This window comes from Balaenoptera acutorostrata, chromosome 2 (assembly GCF_949987535.1).
Source record: "Balaenoptera acutorostrata chromosome 2, mBalAcu1.1, whole genome shotgun sequence".
Classification (NCBI taxonomy): domain Eukaryota; kingdom Metazoa; phylum Chordata; class Mammalia; order Artiodactyla; family Balaenopteridae; genus Balaenoptera; species Balaenoptera acutorostrata.
Window position 1 is genome coordinate 79,819,456 of NC_080065.1, and position 20,814 is coordinate 79,840,269.

Below are 20,814 nucleotides of genomic sequence, written 5' to 3' on the forward strand. Positions count from 1 at the left end.
AACAACAACAACTACTACTACAGTAGATAACATTTATTCACTTATCTCATATCAGGCTCTGTTTTAAAACCTTTCCATGGATTAACTCATTTCATCTTCACAACAATCGTGTGAAGTACTGTTTTAGACCTTATTTCCCAGATGATGCAGCTGAGATGCATAGAGCTGTGTAACCCTCCTAGGGTCCCACAGCTAGAAATAGGAGCTGAGATTCAAACATAGGCATCCGGTCTAGAGTCTGTAGTCAAAGGCAGTGTGCTACAACGTGATTGCAAGAAAGTCTCAGATGTTGAAGTAGTTAGCTGCCCAGTAGAGAGAAAGACTTGCTGTTTATGGTCTGGGATTTTTTCTTTTTCTGTTCTTTATGCAAGTGATTTCAAGATAACTTGGGTCTATAGTGGATCCCTGTTCACATTATACATGATAATGTGATACTGCGGTGGAGCCTGAGAGTCTGCATTTCTAACAAGTTCCCAGGTAATGGTGATACTGCTGGCTTGGGGCCACATTTTGAGTAGCGGGGGATTAGAGTATGAGATCTGAAGTAACAATGCTAGTGTTGGAATCCTAGCTCCATTACTTACTAGTTTTATAACCTTCTCCTTGTGTGCCTCTACCACATCTGTAAAAGAGTGAGATCATTAAAGTGCTCTTATGAGGATTACATGAGATAATCCATGGATACTGCTTAGAACATAGAACATATTCTATGATACTACTTAGAACATATTCGCTGGAACATAGAAAGCACTCAATAAATATTATCTCTTAATCTTATAGAAAACTATCACAAGCATATATTGTATCCCATTAGAAAGCCATTTATAGAATTGACTGACATAGCAGAAACACTAAATAAAATTCTATCATTTTTTTCCAGGCAGTCACTAGAACATCACTGTACACTGAAGGACATTTAATATATATAAGTTAGACCCACTATCCAACTTTATTAATTACATAAATCTGAAACTACTCTAAACGAATTTGTGTAAAGCTGGCTTTGGTCTATACTATTTAAAGAGATTATTTTGTTTCTATGCCAGAAAACTTTTTTATATTGCAGGTGTATACTGAGTTCCAACTCATTTATTTGAATAGCTTTCTCTGAATTGAGAAACAGGCATTTTTGTTTTAACAATTCATTTTTACCAAATAGAAATCAGAACCAGTATTAGTATGAACAATAATAATGATTTTAAACATTTGTTCAAACAAGGGCACTAGCATAGTTTAGATGAATTTGGATGAGTTAGTCAAAACCTTCACAGACAACTGTATACATTTTCAAACCACTGTACAATACAGCATAATTACCTCTTGCTATTGAGGACTGGGGCTTAGAAAGAATATTACTTGTCAGAATTGTGATGATTTAACAGTGATGTGATATGGGAAAGTTCAGTGGGGAAGAAAAGTAAAGTCAGAACCAGAAATGAAAACTGTTAGAAATTTCTCAAATTCAACACTGCTTGAAAATTAAAGAGATAGAAGGCAGTGAATGGAGTACAACTAGGAAAGAAAGATTAACGTCCCCCTCCAGTCACTGATAAAAACCAAGAAGGGTAAAACCTGCAGGTTCAATCAAGGAGGAGATGAGAACTATGAAGTGTTTTGGGTTGGCCAGTACCTTTATGAGTCAGCAAGAAAAGATCAGTAAATAATTTGCCTCTCTTTTCACCTTTTATTTCTCGAACACAGGTAATGAAAAAGACAATTGTGGGACAGATTCTGATATGTTCATTTTTCTAAATTAAAACTATATTCAACATATGACCTGCCCTGTGAGATCATGAAAGATGAGAATCAAGGAAAAGGGTGGAATCTGGGTGGGGAGATTATTATTTCCCTACTCTCTCCCTTTCTCTCTTTCCCTGCAGAATGGGGTAAGGCTCCAGGCTCCTCCTTTAACGTCCAGTGTGGTACTAGAATTTTTTTTAACATTCAGCACAACACATCAGATTTTACTCTACATTTTGCTTTGTATAACAAGTGTTACTTTAAAAAATAAGATTTTACCCCCCAAAAAATCTGCTTAAAAGTGCTTCTATAAAGGACTGGCATACAGAAAAATTTAAGGCAGGGTTACCGATACTTAATTATATTGAATAAGGATTCTTCTATTGAAATAATTATCAGGTTTAACTTGTACTTTTAGTGAAAAAAAAATCAATTGTTGGAATTGTGATTCTTAACATCTAGAGATGATAACCCAACAAGATCGGATGGTTTGGATTAGAGGAACAAGAAAACAATTATACCAACATCATGTTTTGTTATTTGGGTTTACAATGGTCTGAATCAAATTCCTGAAAAACAGAAATTTACCAAAATGCATGAGCTAACTTTTTCCACTTACAAGGCAGGTATTAGCTGTCTCTCAATACCAGAGAAGCAAGGAATTCCACTTCAGTGTGACCTATTTATGCCTCTTAGATTCATCATATGCATTTTTTAATGACCTCGAACCAAAGGAAATGTAGAAACCTATTTGAAAAGCTGACATTAAGGTTGTGACACCAACCAAAACAACAAGAGAATCTAAAGTTAAACTGACACACAATCCCCAAATCAGTCTGTTACACTCCTAATTTAAAAAACAGTTACTATGTGAAATAGTGATGGCGTGTCAGCCTCTGCTTTGAAACTCCTGAATTTTGTCATTTGGTGTTTGTGTCACAACCTTAATATTATTTAAATATACTTTTTAATATCTATTATTTAAAAAATATCTTTGAATTGAAAATACTCTAGCTTTGAAGAAGCCAACCTCAAAGCACTGCATGCCACTTTTTTTTTTTTAATAGTTTTTTTTAATACTTTATTTATTTTATTTATTTATTTATTTTTATGACTGTGTTGGGTCTCTTAGTTTTCGTGTGAGGGCTTTCTCTAGTTGCGGCAAGTGGGGGCCACTCTTCATCGCGGTGCGGGGGCCGCTCTTCATCGCGGTGCGCGGGCCTTTTCACTATCGCGGCCCCTCCCGTTGCGGGGCACAGGCTCCAGACGCGCAGGCTCAGTAGTTGTGGCTCACGGGCCCAGTTGCTCCGTGGCATGTGGGATCTTCCCAGACCAGGGCTCGAACCCGTGTCCCCTGCATTGGCAGGCAGATTCTCAGCCACTGCGCCACCAGGGAAGCCCCTGCATGCCACTTTTATTAGAAGTGGTGCATAAAACATTTCCTGTTGACAAATCTAATTCATTAAAAGGTGAGATGGATGCATTTTAAAATAACTGGCTGGCATCATTATCTGCAACACCTTTTATAAATTATTCCTCTTTTCCCTTTTGACTGAACTTGTCACAGTTCCCTTTCAGCGTCTGAGTGTTATGCCTCATAGTCAATGCTTTCAACATGTTTAGACAAGTCATAAGTTAAACAAGCAGTGGTACTTTATTTTCTAGAAATGAGAAAGGGTAGCAGAAATACAGATTATTTCAGTCAATTCATTGATTTTTAACTAAAGACAAGTAAAGTCAGTTAGTGGTGGTTTCATCTTACACAAAGGATTTAAAAATAAAGCTATACTGTTTGAGTAGAAGGGAGAATTTGAAAGAAAGGAGCATAAAGAGAGATGCTGGCAGCCCTGCTGCACTATTGTGCAGAAGACTTAGTTTAAAATTGAATTGTGCTTCCCCTGACATCGGAGATCAGGCACATCATAAGGCTGACAGCTGGCTGGCACACTACCTTCCTAAAGGAAAATGCTAACTGCATTTCTCTTAGAGGCCAAAGGAATAGAATTATAGAAGCTTTCAAGCAAACTGGGGAGGCAGAGTACAAATCATTTAAAATATGACAAAAACCATTTCTTACCTAATTTTGTTTCAGAAGACCATAAGAATGAGCTTGTCTTCTAATCCTAAGTAGGTGGTAAATTATTTCCTTATGAGTTGTCAGTAGAAGAGCTGCCCTTTCTTTAGTATCTTCAGCAGTTTTTTCCCACAAAATATACAAAGCACACCTATAAAATAATTAGATACAGCTTTCACTGCCACATGGAGGGGGCATAGTCACAACATTAGTCATCTACATTGGCAGTGACAGTACTATCATTGTTATAATATACAGACTTGATCCAAGAGATGCTGGAAACGCATAAAGACATCCTGAAGTTGGGATGCCTAAGAAAACCTTATCAACAAGATGATTCATAGATTATAGGCAAATGGATAACGGATGTACCTAGGAAAACGATATTCAAAACATCCCTTTTATTTTCAGTGATTTTTCAAATGTTCCTAAAGAAACGTAGATCACAGAGAGTAAGGGATGTTTGCACCATACGAAATAAGCAACCTTTCAATACAATTATGTTTTTCTTGTTTAATTACCAGTTGCCCCAGAACTGTTTACTAAAACCATCTTTGGGGCTTCCCTGCCGGTCTAGTGGTTAAGAGTCCATGCTTTCAATGCAGGGGACTCGAGTTCAATCCCTGGTTGGGGAACTAAGATCCTACATGCCACGTGGCATGGCCAAAATATTTTTTAAAAAATTAAAAAAAATCTTTCCCCACTCTTCTAGGTTATCTTATTAAAGTAGATTCTGATTCAGTTGATCTGGGGTTGGGATCTGAGATTCTGTGTTTCTAACAACCTCCCAAGTAAAGTCACCAAAGAGGTGGGTCTGTGGTCTAAACATTCACTAGTAAGGTTCCACCAATCTATTTGACTTTCCCTGCACCAAAATACACTGTTGTTATTCTTGTTTTTTGGCCCTTTGTCTTTCTATATAACTTTAAAATCCTTTGTCAAGTATTCTCTCCTCCCTACCAAAACAGACAGTTAGGAATTTGATTGATCAAATTGGGCATCTGTAAAATCTTGAGTTTCCCAAGCCATGTGTATTGTATATCATTCCATTTATTAAGGTCTTATTATCACAAAATAATGCTTTACTATTTTCCCTATGGGAGTTTTACACATCTCTTGTTATGTCAGATGTATCCCCAGGAACTTCATATTTTGAATGTTAGTATAAATAATATCTCTTTGCAAGGGCTTTTTCATGTTTTGTTTATATATGTATGTATTTGTATAATTTTTGTATATTGATGTATTTATCCAGGATATTTTCTAAACTCTTATTATTTTTTCTGTAGTTTTACATCATGCATACATAATGAGTTTTACTTCTTCATTCTAAAATCTATACTTATTTCTTTATCTTGCCTTACTAAAGAAAAAGAAAAGAAGTCAAATGATAAGTATATTACTTAATAGAAAAATCTATTTTATAATCTGTGATCAGCCAAAATGATCTCTTCATTAGGCTTAGGTCAACTAGAAAACTAATACGAAGAAGGTTCCAGATGTTTCTCTTGATATTTATTGATTGTTCTCATACTTCTTGACTTTCTCCGGTGTCTGATATACAAGTGCTTAAATGTTACTAACATCCATTGTCCCAAGCTGACTTCCAGTTGATACTTCATCAGAAACAGACAAAAACCCTCATGGACAACTTGGCCAGTGTAGGAACTAAATTTGAGCAAAACAGGAAACAGAGGAATTATAACAAGAGACATGGTTCAGTTCGGTCTAAGAACTAAGTGGAGATGCCCACACTAGGGAGCCATTACAGAGATACAACATATTACCTATACTACATAGCTGAAATCACAAGATTTCATGGAAAACCCATAAATAACTGAAATTGCTTTCTTGATAACATTGTCAGCCTGTAGGGTGAATTGCGCTTCTTGATAGCTTTCAGCCAATCAGTTCGACCACAGGAAAAAATTAAGACTTACTGTTCCACAAACTGTCAATGTTGTTAATATTGGTTACCTGAGAAAAGGTAAATGTGCTTGATGGTGGGATGAAGAATGGGGTAAAGAAAGAAAAAGATGCAGTAACTAAAATAATAATGACTACAATAATAATAATAAAAATACAACAATCTGTTCTTTAAAAATGGGTTCAAAATCCACTAAAATAATAATCATGAAGAAATATAGCAATGCAGAAAATGCTGAAAAGGACAGATGAAAACAGGACCCAAGCACACACGTACACATTACATTGCAACTGTTTAACAATATGTGCACAAAATTTTTGGTTAGGAAAATCAATAAGCATGTATTTTTCCCCCTTCCCTTCTAGAGGTTCCCTTAAAAAGATAAAAAAGGTGTGTGTTGGGGTGAGGGAACAGGATGTAAACTCACAAAAATGAAGAGACTGAGAGAGACATCACTACAAATTTGTACAAGGTAAACAGATGAAAGAGCTTTCATGGTAAAAACAGATTGGAAAAGCAAAACTCTAGAATGTGTGCAGAGAATGCTGCAATTAAAGGAATGTCCTATATCATTGGCAGAAGTGTGGAGTAAGAAGTGAAGCTAAAGTATGCAATCAATTGACTGCCCAAGAAACACTGAATCTCCCTCCCCTACCTTTTTGTACAGCAACTTCTTTTCTTTTTTCTTCTCCATAGTTAAATAGCTGACTGTGAGTAAAAAAAAAAAAAAAAGTAAATGGAAAAAGTGTTGTTTTTGAAGATATGAAATAACTATCTAGAAAATTAAGGATCAAAAGAGATGGGAGGGAGGGGATTAGGAAAACATGGTGGAGTCGAAGGACTTGAGCTCACTTCCTCAAATGAAAACATCAAAATCAAAACTAACTGTTGAACAACCAATGAAAAACAGACTGGAACATACCAAAAAAGATATTCCGCATCCAAAGACAAAGAAGAAGCCACAACGAAACAGTAGCAGGGGCACTTTCATCATATAATCAAATCCCATACCTGTTGGGTAGGCGAGCCACAAACTGGAAAATAATTATATCACAGAGGTTCTACCACAGGAGTGAGAGTTCTGAGCCCCACACCAGGCTCCCCAGCCTGGGGGTCTGGCATCAGGAGGAGGACCCCCCCAGAGCATTTGGTATTGAAGGACAGTGGGCCTTGAGTGCAGTAGCTCCATAGGACTGGGGTAAACAGAGACTCCACTCATGGAGGGCACATACAAAGTTTCATGTGCTCTGGAACCCAGGGCAAAGCAGTGACTCCATAGGAGCCAGGGCCAGACCTACCTGCAGGTCTTGGAGGGTCTCCTGGGGAGGCGGGGGTCAGCTGTGGCTCACTGTGGAGATAAGGATACTGATAGTAGAGGCCCTAAGGAATATTTAGCGTGAGCACTCCTGGACATTGCCATTTTGGCACTGAGACCTGCCCCCATCCAACAGCCTGCAGGCTCCAGTGCTGGGATGCCTCCGGCCAAACAACCAACAGTGTGGGAACACAGCCCCACCCATCAGCAGACAGGGTGCCTAAAGTCATCCTGAGCCCACAGCTGCCTCTAAACACACCCCTTGACATGGCCCTTGCCATCAGAGGTAAAGACCCAGCTCCATCCACCAGTGGGCAGGTACCAGTCCCGCCCACCAGGAAGCCTGCACAAGCACCTCAACCAACCTCACCCACCAGGGAGCAGACACCAGAAGCAAAAGGGACTACAATCCTGCAGCCTGCAGAACAGAGAACACAAATGCAGAAACTAGAGGAAGGGAAGAAAAAGAACTACAAACACAAATCCAAAACAATTAACCAAATGGCAATGAGAACATATATATCAATAATTACCTTAAATGTAAATGGATTAAATACTCCAACCAAAAGACGAAGACTGGCTGAATGGATACAAAAACAAGACCCATTTATATGTTGTCTACAAGAGACCCACTTCAGATCTAGGAACACATACAGACTGAAAGTCAGAGGATGGAAAAAGATATTACATGCAAATGGAAAGCAAAAGAAAGCTGGAGTAGAATACTCATATCAGACAAAATAGATTTTTAAAATAAAGACTGTTAACAAAAGACAAAGAAAGACACTACATAATGATCAAGGGATCAATCAAAGAAGAAGATATAACAATTGTAAATATATATGCACCCAACATAGGAGCACCTCAATATATAAGGCAAACGCTAATAGCCATAAAATGAGAAACTGACAGTAACACAATAAAGGTGGGGGACTTTAGCTCCCCACTTACATCAATGGACAGAACATCCATAAAGAAAATCAATAAGAAAACACAGGCCTTAAATGACACATTAGACCAGAGGATTTAATTGATATTTATACAACTTTCCACCCACCCAAGTACACATGGAACATTCTCCAGGACAGATCACATGCTGGACCACAAAGCAAGCCTCGGTGAATTTAAGAAAATTGAAATCATCTAAAGCAACTTTTCCGACCACAACACTATGAGATTAGAAATCAAATAAAAGAAAAAAACTGTAAAAAGCACAAACACATGGAGATTAAACAATATGTTACTAAACAACCAATGGATCATTGAATAAATCAAAGAGGAAATGAAAAAAATACCTAGAGACAAATGAAAGGGAAAACACAATGATCCATAACCTAGGGTACACAGCAAAAGCAGTTCTAAGAGGGAAGTTTATAGTGCTACAATCTTACCTCAGGAAACAAGAAAAATCTCAAACAACCAAACCTTACACCTAAACCAACTAAAGAAAGAAGAACAAATAAAACCCAAAGTTAGTAGAAGGAGAGAAATCATAAAGATCAGAGCAGAGATAAATGAAATAAAGATGAAGAAAACAATAGAAAAGATCAATGAAACTAAAACCTGATTTTGTGAAAAGATACACAAAATTTATAAACCTCTAGCCAGAAAAAAAAAAGGAGCAGGCTCAAATCAATAAAATTAGAAGTGAAAAAGGAGAAGTTACAACTGACACCACAGAAATACAAAGGATGATAGAAATTACTACAGGCAACTATATGCCAATAAAATGGACAACCTGGAAGAAATGGATAAATTCTTTTTTTTTTAAATTTTATTTATTTATTTAATTTATTTATTTTTGGTTGTGCCAGGTCTTAGTTGCAGCCAGTGGGCTCCTTAGTTGCAGCCAGCAGGCTCCTTAGTTGTGGCATGCGCACTCTTAGTTGCGGCATGCATGTGGAATCTAGTTCCCTGACCAGGGATCGAACCTGCGTCCCCTGCATTGGGAGGCGAATTCTTAACCAGCACACCACCAGGGAAGTCCCTGGATGAATTCTTAAAAGGTACAATCTTCCAAGACTCAACCTGGAAGAAAGAGAGAACACGAACACACCAATCACAAGTACTGAAATTGAAACTGTGATTAGAAAACTTGCAACAAACAAAAGTCCAGGACCAGATGGCTACACAGACGAATTCTATCAAACATTTAGAGACAAGTTAACACTTATCCTTCTGAAACTATTCCAAAAAATTGCAGAAGGAGGAACACTTTCAAACTCATTCTATGAGGCCACCATCATCCTGATACAAAAACCAGACGAAGATACCACAAAAAAAGAAAACTAGAGGCCAATATCACTGATGAACATAGATGCAAAAATCCTCAACAAAATGCTACCAAACCAAATCCAACAATATATTAAAAAGATATACCATGATGAAGTGGGATTTATCCCAGGGATGCAAGGATTCTTCATCATACACAAATCAATCAATGTGATACACTATATTAACAAATTGAAGAATAAAAACCACATGATCATCTTAATAGATGTAGAAAAAGCTTTTGACAAAATTCAACACCCATTTATTATAAAACTCAACAGAAATTGGGCACACAGCGAACCTACCTCAACATAATAAAGGCCATATACGATAAACATCATACTCAACAAGGAAAAGCTGAAAGCTGAAAGATCAGGACGAAGACAAGGATGTCCACTCTTGCCACTTTTATTCAACATAGTTTTGCAAGTCCTAGCCATGCCAATCAGAGAAGAAAAAGAAATTAAAAGAATCCAAATTGGAAAAGATGAAGTAAAACCAGCACTGTTTGCAGATGACATGATTCTATACATAGAAAATCCTAAAGATGCTACCAGAAAACTACTAGGGCTCACCAGTGAATTTGGTAAAATTGCAGGATAAAAAATTAACACATAAAAATCTCTTGCATTTCTATACACTAACAACAAAAGATCAGAAAGAGAAATTAAGCAAACAATCCCAATTACTATCACATCAAAAACAATAAAATACCTGGGAATAAATCTACCTAAGGAGGCAAAAAACCTATACTCTGTAAACTATAAGAGGCTGATGAAAGAAATCGGAAATGACACAAACAGATGGAAAGGTATACCATGTTCTTGGATTGGAAGAATCAATATTTTCAAAATGACTATACTACCCAAGGCAATCTACACATTCAGTGCCATCCCTATCAAATTACCAATGGCATTTTTCACAAAACTAGAACAAAAAATTTTTAAATTTCTATGGAAACACAAAACATAAAGCAATCCTGAGCAAGAAAAACGGAGCTGGAGGAATCAGGTTCCCTGACTCCGACTATACTACAAAGCTACAGTAATCAAAACAGTATGGTACTGGCACAAAAACAGAAATATAGATCAATGGAACAGGATAGAAAGCCCAGAAATAAACCCATGCACCTATGGTTCATTAGTCTACGACAATGGAGGCAAGAATATACAGTGGAGAAAAGACAGTCTCTTCAATAATGGTGCTGGGAAAACTGGACAACTGCATGGAAAAGAATGAAATTAGAACATTCTTTAACACCATACACAAAAATAAACTCAAAATGGATTAAAGACCTAAATGTAAAACTGGATACTATAAAATTCTTAGAGGAAAACATAGGCAGACCACACTTTGACATAAATCGTAGCAATATCTTTTTGGATCTACCTCCTAGAATAATGAATATTAAAACAAAAAAACCCAAATGGGACCTAATTAAACTTAAAAGCTTTTGCTCAGCAAAGAAAACCATACACAAAATGAAAAGACAACCCACAAAATGGGAGAAAATATTCGCAAACAAAGCAACCAACAAGGGATTAGTCTCCAAAATATACAAACAGCTCATGCAGCTCAATATCAAAAAAACCCAAACAACCCAATCAAAAAATGGGCAGATCTAAATAGACATTTCTCCAAAGACATACAGGTGGCCAAAAAGCACATAAAAAGTTGCTCAACGTTGCTAATTATTAGCAAAATGCAAATCAAAACGACAATAAGGTATCACCTCACACAGGTCAGAATGGCTGTCATCAAAAAGTCTACAAACAATAAACGCTGGAGAGGGTGTGGAGAAAAGGGAACCCACCTACACTGTTGGTGGGAATGTAAATTGGTACAACCACTATGTAGAACAGTATGGAGGTTCCTTAAAAAACTTAAAATAGAACTACCATATGATTCAGCAATCCCACTCCTGAAAATATATTCAAACAAAACTCTAATTCAAAAAGATACATGCACCCCTATGTTCATAGCAGCACTATTCACAATAAGCAAGACATGGAAGCCACCTAAATGCCCATTGACAGAGGAATGAATAAAGAAGATGTGGTACATATACACAGTAGAATATTACTGAGCCATAAAAAAGAATGAAATAATGCCATTTGCAGCAACATGGATGGATATAGAGATTATTATACTAAGTGAAGTAAGTCAGACAGAGAAAGACAAATACCATATGATATCACTTATATGTGGAATCTAAAAAAATGATACATGAACTTATTTATAAAATAGCAACAGACTCACAGACTTCGAAAACAAATTTACAGTTACCAAAGGGGAAAGGTGGGGGGGGTGGGATAAATTAGGAGTTTGGGATTAACATATACACACTACTATATATAAAATGGAAAACTAGGAAAGGTAGCATGCATTCCCCAAAGAAAAGTCTGTCTCACTCTGGCCTTTAGCTGACTTCCAGCATAATCATGGTAACCCACCTATTCACTCTAAAGCAAACTGTACCAGTCAAATCAGTGCCATCCAAATATAGTTTCTAGGCAGCTTTTTGATTTTCTTCTTTCTATTATGAATGCACAGTCAAGGACAATGGGGTATTTGAAGAAAATCTTTTTTTTTTCCCACATTTGAAACCAACGTAAAACAATAATTAGTCCCCAAAGAAAATGGAGATAAGTCCATTAATTGAACATGTAAATTTTCCATCATCCTAAGAGAGTAAAGAAAAAAAATGTACACATAATACAAGACCAGAAGCAGGACATCCAGCTATGGCTGAGTACAATCAGTAAATACTCTTCCAAAAAAGAAACTATAGAGGTAGACAAAATTGACAAATACAACCATTTTAGTCACCTAGAAATAGACCAAAGGAAGATAACAATTTGAAAAGCATTTATATTTGAAAAACTATTAATCTTTAGGTAAGAAAACTAGGGCCCTCTGATATTCTAGCCTAGAGTTGCCCTTATCAACATCAACCACAGCTCAGTGAGTACAGAGGTTCTTCCAGGGTGGGGAAGGTCGTTAGAACCAGAAACATCTCTGCTGTGGTCAAAGGGGGCTCACTGGTACTTGAGTGGTGGGTGATGCCCACCTCCAGCAGTGTTTCAGTGGAAGAGATGGCCTTAAAAAAGGGAGCAAGCAAGGAGAGTCAACAGCTCAACTAGGGCAAGGTTATGTTCACACTTGGGGCAAGCGTACTCTTGGCTATGGCTGAGAGTATGTACAATGGAGGCCTGAGAGGAACAAAGTTAGCCACACATTCCTGAGGCTGAACAATCACATGCACAGAGGAAATGTGAAAGAGCTCAGCAGAAAGCAAAAGCTGGGCACACTTGAAAACAATGTAAACTTTAAATATATTCCTCTATCAATACAGAGATCCATGAGCACATGACAGATAACTTACTGACTTGAAGTGTTTGCACACATCCACTATCCAACCATCAGCTTATCATTTAAGCTTCACAGACACAGAGGCAAGTCCTAGGAAGCCAAATGTAAAACTCATAACAAGAATCACACACACACACAAAAATCAGTGGCCACCAATCACAAGGGAGGTAGGTGTTACTGACTTAGTTTAGGCAAATTACTAAACAAGGAAACAAGCAAATAAACAAAGCAACAACAGGGAGAAAAAAAATTCAGAATCCAGAGTTGCTACAATATATGATCTAAAATATCCAGTTCTCAGCAAGAAGTTATGAGACATGCAAATAAATAGGGAAAAAGCAGCCAATAGAAACTGAGTATCCCTAGATGTTGAATTTAAATGAAGACTTTAAAGCAGATATTATAAATATATTCCATGAACCAAAGGTGACCATATTTAAAGAAAAAAAGGAAAGTATGGCAATGATGAATAAAAAATGTAAGAGATTCACAATAAGGAGAAAGAAATTTTTAAAAAGAACCAAATGGAAATTTTGGACTTGAAAAGTGTATAAAATGGAAAGTCACTATAGGAACTTGACAGCAGATTCAAGATGATCTGAAGAAAGAATTAGTGAATTTAAAATAGATGAATATAAATTATCCAATCTGAAGAACAGAGGGAAAAAATAATTTAAAAAATGAACAGGACTTCCCTCATGGTGCAGTGGTTAGGAATCCGCCAGCCAATGCAGGGGACACAGGTTCAAGCCTTGGTCCGGGAAGATCCCACATGCCGCAGAGCAACTAAGCCCGTGCACCACAACTACTGAGCCTGTGCTCTAGAGCCCGTGAGCCACAACTACTGAGCCTGTGTGCCACAACTACTGAAGCCCGCGCACCTAGATCCCGTGCTCCGCAACAAGAGGAGCCATCGCAATGAGAAGCCCATGCACTGCAAAGAAGAGTAGCCCCTGCTCGCCACAACTAGAGAGAGCCCACGTGCAGCAACGAAGACCCAGCGCAGCCAAAAATAAATAAATTAAATAAATAAATTTTTAAAAAAAGAACAAAGACTCAGACATTTTGGATAATCACAACTATATCAAAAAGCATGTAATGAGTATCGCAGAAGGAATGGAGACAGAAAAAGGGATAGAAAAAAATATGTGAAGAAATAAGGGATAAAAACATACCAAATTTGATGAAAAATATTCATCTACTCATCAAAGAAATTCAACAGACCCCACGCAGGACAAATATAAAGAGACGGATATTTCAACATAACATAATCAAACTACTGGTGAACAAAGACAAAGAGAAAATCTTAAAAGCAGCAAGAGAAAAGTAAATCATCACATATAGGTGAGCATCAATGAAATAATGGAGGCCAGAAGTCAGTGGAATGAGAAATTCAAAATGCTGAAAGAAAAAAAAGAAACTGTCCACTAATTATCCTATATCAAGAATAACTATGCTGTAAAGCAATTATACTCCAATAAAGATGTTAAAAAAAATAAAAAAATAAAACTGGAGATGAATAATGTAGAGAAAAAAAAAAAAAAAGAATAACTACCTTTAGGCTTCCCTGGTGGCACAGTGGTTGAGAATCCGCTGGCCAATGCAGGGGACACAGGTTTGAGCCCTGCTCTGGGAAGATCCCACATGCTGAAGGCCAACTAAACCTGTGTGCCACAACTACTGAGCCTGCGAGCCACAACTACTGAGCCCGTGTGCCACAACTATGAAGCCCATGTGCCTAGAGCCTGTGCTCCGCAACAAGAGGAGCCACTGCAATGAGAAGTCCGTGCACCACAACAAAGAGTAGCCCCCGCTCGTCGCAACTAGAGAAAGCCCGCATGCAGCAATGAAGATGCAACGTAGCCAAAAATAAAATTAATTAATTAATTAATTTAAAAAAAAAGAATAACTACCTTTAAATTGAAGGCAAAATAGAGCCATCACTTTTAAAACTGAAGATGAAATAAAGATTGAGAATTTGTGGTTAGCAGATGGGTCTTAAAAAAATATTAAGGGAAATCCTTCAAGCTGCAAGGAATTGACACCAGATGGTAATTTAAATCCAAAGTAAGAAATAAAGAGCCCAGAAATGGTAAATATGTGGGCTAGTATAAAAGGCTCTATAAAATATTATCTCATTTCTTTTAATTGAACTCTTTAAAAGACATAGATTGCATAAAGCAATAACTATAGTAATGCATTGATTATTTTAAAACATGTAGAGATGTAATACATATGACAATAATAGCAGAAAGGACAGGAAGGAATAAAACTATGCTGGAACAAAATTTCTATATTTTCTCAAAATTAAGTCAGTATTAACTGGTTGCATTAAGTTGGCTGTGGTAAGTTAAGATGTAGACTATATTCTCTAGTGCAAACACTAAGAAAATAACTTTTTAAAAGGTAAAGTTTCACTAGAAATTAAAATATGACTATATTAAAAATATTTATCTAATACCAAAGAAGGCAACCAAGGTAGAAGAAAGAAATAAAAGAGACAAGAGTCATATAAAAACAAAGCAATATGGAAAATATAAACGTGATCATGCTAATAAGTACATTAAATATGAAAGGTCTAAACACCTCAATCCAAAGGCAGGAATTGTTAGACTAGCTATAAATGCAAGATGCAACCATGTGTCATCTATACAAGACATATTTTACATTCAAAGACAATAAATAGATTAAAAGTTAAAAGATAGAAAAGATATGCCATACAAAGAGTAATCATAACAGAGCTGGAGTTACTGTACTAATATTAGACAAAATAGGCTTCAAGAAATAGTACTTGAGGGGACTTCCCTGGTGGTCCAGTGGGTAAGACTTTGTGCTCCCAATGCAGGGGGCCCCAGCTCCATCCCTGATCGGGGAACTAGATCCCGCATGCATGCCGCAACTAAGAGTCCACGTGCTGCAACTAAGAATTTTGTATGCCACAACTAAGAAGTTCGCATGACGCAATTAAAGATCCAGCATGCTGCAACTAAGACACGGCGCAGCCAAAATAAATAAATTAATTAATTAAAAACAAAAGAAATAGTATTTGAGAAAAACAGATATAAAAGGGTCAATACATCAAAAAGATATAATATTTACAAATATATATGCACCTAAAACACGGCCTCAAAGTCAGTGGAGCAAAAAATGACAGAATTCAAAGAAATTGACTATTTGAGATTTATAATTAGATATTTCAATCCTCTGCACTCAATAATTGATGGAATTAAACAGAAAATCAGCAAGAGTACAGAAGATCTGAAATACTGTCAACCTATTCAACCTAACTCCCATATACAGACTACTCCACTCAATGATGGCAGAATACACATTTTTTTTCCAAATGCCAAAAATTTTTTTCAAAAATAGATCATATTCTAGGTCATAAAACAAGTCTCAATAAATTTAAAAGTAATGAGATCATAGGAAGTAATAAGATCATGTTCTATGAGTACAACAAAATTAAATCAGAAATCAATAGCATTAAAAAATTTTGGAAAATTCCCAATATTTGGAAGTTAACATACTTTTAAATAACAAGTCAAAAAAGGAATCACAGGGGATATTAGAAAATATTTTTTACTGAATGATAGTGGAAACGCAATATGTCACATTTTACGGGATACATAAAAAGCTATAGAAGGAAATCTATAGCTTTAAACACATATCAAAAAAGAAGAAAGGTGTAGAATAAGTGCCTCAAGATTCAATCTTAGGACACTAGAAAAAGAAGAGCAAACCACATGCAAAGCAAGGAGAAGAAAGGCAACATAAAGGATTACAGCAGAAATAAATGATACAGAAAAGAGAAAAGCAATAAACAATAAAAACAAAAGTTGGTTTTTGAAAATATTAACAAAATTGCAAACGCTTAGCTAGACTGATCAAGAGAAAAAGAAAAAGGGCATAAATTACCAAAATAATGAATGAAAAATATATCACTACTGGTCACACAGAAATCGAAAAGATTATGACAACACAATGAACAACTTTATGCCAAAAAGTAGACACACAGATGAAATGGGCACATTTTTAGAAAGACATAAATGACCAAAACCAAATCAAGAAAAACTGTAAAAACTGAACAGGTCTAAAACAAGTAAAGAAATTGAATTAGTAATTCAAAATCTTCCCACAAGGAAAAGCAAAGACCCAAGGTCTTTACTGGTGAATTCTATAAAAAAAAAAAAAAAACAAACAAAAAAAAAACCAACATTTCACTAACTCTTTTAGAAAACAGAGGAAAGAAACCTTCCTAACTCATTCTATGACGACAGTATTACCCTGAAAACAAAGCCAAACAAACACATCAGAAGAAAATAAAACTGTAGACTAAATGCCTACATTAAAAAAGAAAGATTTAAAGAAAAAAAAAAAGAAAGATCTGAAATCAATACCATAACCATCAACCTTAAGAAACTAGAAAAAGAAGAGCAAGCTAAACCTAAAGCAAGCAGAAGGAAGAAAACAATAAAGATTAGATTGGAAATAAATAAAAAGAGAATAGAAAAAATAGAGAAAATCAATGAAACTAAAGATTTTTGAAAGGATGAACAAAATTGATGAAGCGTTAGCTAGACTCACACAAACACACACACTTGCACGCATGTGCACACACACACAAAAGAGAGGTAAGACTGAAATTGCAAACGTTAAGGAATGAAAGGAGGAACACTATTACTGACCTTACAGAAATAAAGAGATTAGAAGGGGATACAATATACGGTTGTACATCATTAAATTTTATAACCTAGATGAAATAGACAAATTCCCAAAAAGACACAGAGTACTGAAATGACTGGAGACTAAAAAATAGGAAAAGACCTATAACAAAAAAGCAGATTGAATTAATGATCAAAAACTTTTTCACAAAGACAAACCCAGATCAGATGGTTTCATTGGTGAATTCTACCAGAAATTAACACCAATCCTTCACAAACTCTCCCAAAAACAGAAGCGGAGGGAACACTTCTGAACTCATTCTCTAAGGCCAGTATTACCTTGATACTAAAACGAGACAAAAACATTACAAGAAAAAAAAACTATAGACCAATATTACTTATGAATATATAGGCTAAAATACTCAACAAACTATTAACAAATTGAATCCAGCAACATATAAAAAGCATTTTACACCATGACTAAGTGGCATTTATCCCAGGAATGTAAGGTTGAATCAACACAGGAAAATGAACCAATGTAATATACCTCGTTAATAGAATATAGGACAAAAACTACGTGATGATCTAAATAGATGCAGAGAAGAATGTGTCAAAATCCAACACCCTTTCATGATAAAAAACACTCAACAAACCAGGAGTAGAAGGGAATTTCATCAATTTGATAAAAGACATTTACAAAAAACCCACAACTAACTTCATACTTAATGGTGAAAGACTGAAAGCTTTGCCCTTAAGATCAGGAACAAGACAAGTGTGTCCGTTTTTAACCCTTCTGTTCAATATTGTACTGGAAGTTCCAGCCAGGACAATTAGGCAAGAAAAGTAAATATAAGGCATCCAGACTGGAAAGTAAGAAGTAAAACTATCTCTTCTTATAGACGACATGATCTTGTATGTAGAAAATCCTAAGGAATTCTAAAACAAACCCAAAACTCAAACTATTGGAGCTAATAAATACATTCAACAAAGTTTGCAGAAAATAAGATTAATAAACAGAAACAAATTATATATAATATGCTAGCAATTAACAATTGTAAAATGAAATTAGGAAAGAAATTCCATTTACAATAGCATCAAATAGAATAAAATATTTAGGAAAACATTTAACAAAAGAAGTGCAAGACCTATCCACTGAAAGATCTAAATACATGAAAAGTCCATTGTTTATGGATTGAAAGATTTAATATTGTTAAAGTAGCAATACTTCTCAAATTAATCTACAGATTCAATGCAATCTCTATCAAAATCCCAGCTGCCTATTAACAAACTGATCTTAAAATTCATATGGAAATGCAAGGGACAGTCAAAAAAATCTTGAAAAAGAAGAATGGAGTTAGAGAACTCACATTTCCTACTTTTCAAAACTTACTACAGACCTGCAGTAATCAAGATTGTGTGATAGGATAGGCATAAAGATAGACATGTAATCAATGGAATAGAATGGAGAGTCCAAAAATAAACCCATACAATGTTCAATTGATTTTTGATAAGGGAGTCAAGAAAATTCAATAGGGAAAGATTGTCTTTTCAAGCAAAGTTGCTGAGACAACTGAATACCAACATGCAAAAGAACGAAGTCGAACTCCTTCATCTAAAGACATACAAAAATTAACTCAAAATCGATCAATGACCTAAACACAAGTGATAAAATACGTACAATTTTTAGAAGAAATCACAGGTGTAAAATCAAGAACATTTGTGCTTCAAAGGATGACATCAATAAAGTGAAAAAACAACCTACGTGAAAAAACAACCTACTGAGTGGGAGAAAATATTTGCAAATCAAATATCTGATAAGGAGATAGTATCCCAAAATCTATAAAGAACTCTTACAGCTCAACAATAAAATGACAAGTAATTCAATTTAAAAATGACAAAGGGGGACTTCCCTGATGGTCCAGTGGTAAAGAATCCACCTTCCAATGCAGGGGACGTGAGTGCGATCCCTGGTCGGGGAACTAAGATCCCACATGCCGCAGGGCAACAAAGCCCATGCACCACAACTACTGAGCTCATGTGCCTCAACTAGAGAGTCCATGGGCTGCAAACTACAGAGCCCACGCTCTCTGGAGCCCACGCCACAACTAGAGAAGAGAAAACCCGCACTCTACAACTAGACAGAAGCCCGCGCACCGCAAGGAAGAGCCTGCCTGCCGCAACAAGCGCCATAACGAAAAATCCCACATGTCTCAACAAAGACCTCACGCAGCCAAATAAATAAATAATAAATAAATAATAAATAAATAAATATTGTTTTAAAAAATAACAAAGGATTTGAATAGACATATGTCCAAAGGAGATAGACAAATGGCCAATAAGTACACGAAATGATGCTGAGCATCATTAATTATCAGATAAATACAAATTGAGACCACGTAAGATACCACTTCACAACTCACTAGAATGGCTATAATCAAAAGACAGACACTAACATGTTTTGGGAAGGATGTGGAAAACCTGAAACCACCACACAGTGCTAGTGGGATTGTAAAGGTCTCCCTCCCCCACCCTTCTCAGTAGGGTATTTCATTTGCATTTTGCATTTTGTAATTATTTTTGTGATCTCTCCCACTAGACTGAAGCATTTGAGACTAGGACTAGGTCTCTTTCCCTCACTCAAGTATATCAGTTAGAGCAACTGTCATTCCGTGCTATCTGCAATCACTGATTTGCTTACCTCTCTCAACCACTAGACTATAATCCTCTTAAGAGAGAAACTGTGCTTTCTTTATTTTTGCATCCTAGTACCTAGCCTAGTAGTTAACACACAGGAAGTACAAAAGAAAAAATTAAATAAGAGATTCCAAAGTATGGTACACAGATCCCTGGTGGAGACTCAATACTCTTACAAAAGGTTCACAAGGTAAAAACCATTTTCATAGTAATAAGACATTACAAGCCATTTCACTAGGTTGACATTTGTACTAAATGCAAAAGCAACAATGCCCTAGCACAAATTATAATACCCAAACTGTGTTAGTTTTACTAGTTTTCTATTGCTACTGTAATAAGTTGCCACAAATTTATTGTCATAAAGCCACAAAAATTTATTATCTTACAGTTCTCCTGGTTAAAGAATATTTCAGGGTCTCACTAGGCTAAAACCAAATGCTCAGCAGCTGCATTCCTTTCTGGAGGCTCTGAAGAGAATCTGTTGTTTCCTTGCATTTTTTAGCTTCTAGAGGCTGCTCTCATTCCTTGGCTGGTGGCCCACTTCCCCCATTTTATAGCTAGCTATGTGAGTCCTTTTCATATTTCATCACTCTGAATTACTTTTCTGCCTCCTTCTTTCACTTTTGAAAACCACTGTAATTACACTGCACCCATTCAGATAATCCAGGATAATCTGAATATTTTAAAGTAAACTGACTAGCAAATTTAAGTCCCCTTTGCTATATAACATAACATAGTCACAGGTTCTAGGGATTATGAT

The 20,814-nt window shown here is 36.2% G+C and overlaps 1 protein-coding gene across 5 annotated transcripts in view; it reads right to left on the bottom strand.

Moving 5' to 3' along the window:
- Positions 1 to 20,814, bottom strand: part of KIAA0825 (KIAA0825 ortholog) — a 414,587-nt gene that overhangs the window by 375,993 nt on the left and 17,780 nt on the right. For 3 of the 5 annotated variants that reach the window (XM_057539769.1, XM_057539766.1, XM_057539768.1), the window contains exons 2-3: positions 6,397 to 6,449; positions 3,818 to 3,965 (exon numbers count right to left, since the gene is read on the bottom strand). The exons of 1 other annotated variant lie outside the window; for it this stretch is intronic. The gene's annotated coding sequence lies outside the window, so the exon portion shown is untranslated. The remainder of the gene's footprint in view (positions 1 to 3,817; positions 3,966 to 6,396; positions 6,450 to 20,814) is intronic. One more of the 5 variants, XM_007197441.2, reaches the window with a different exon arrangement.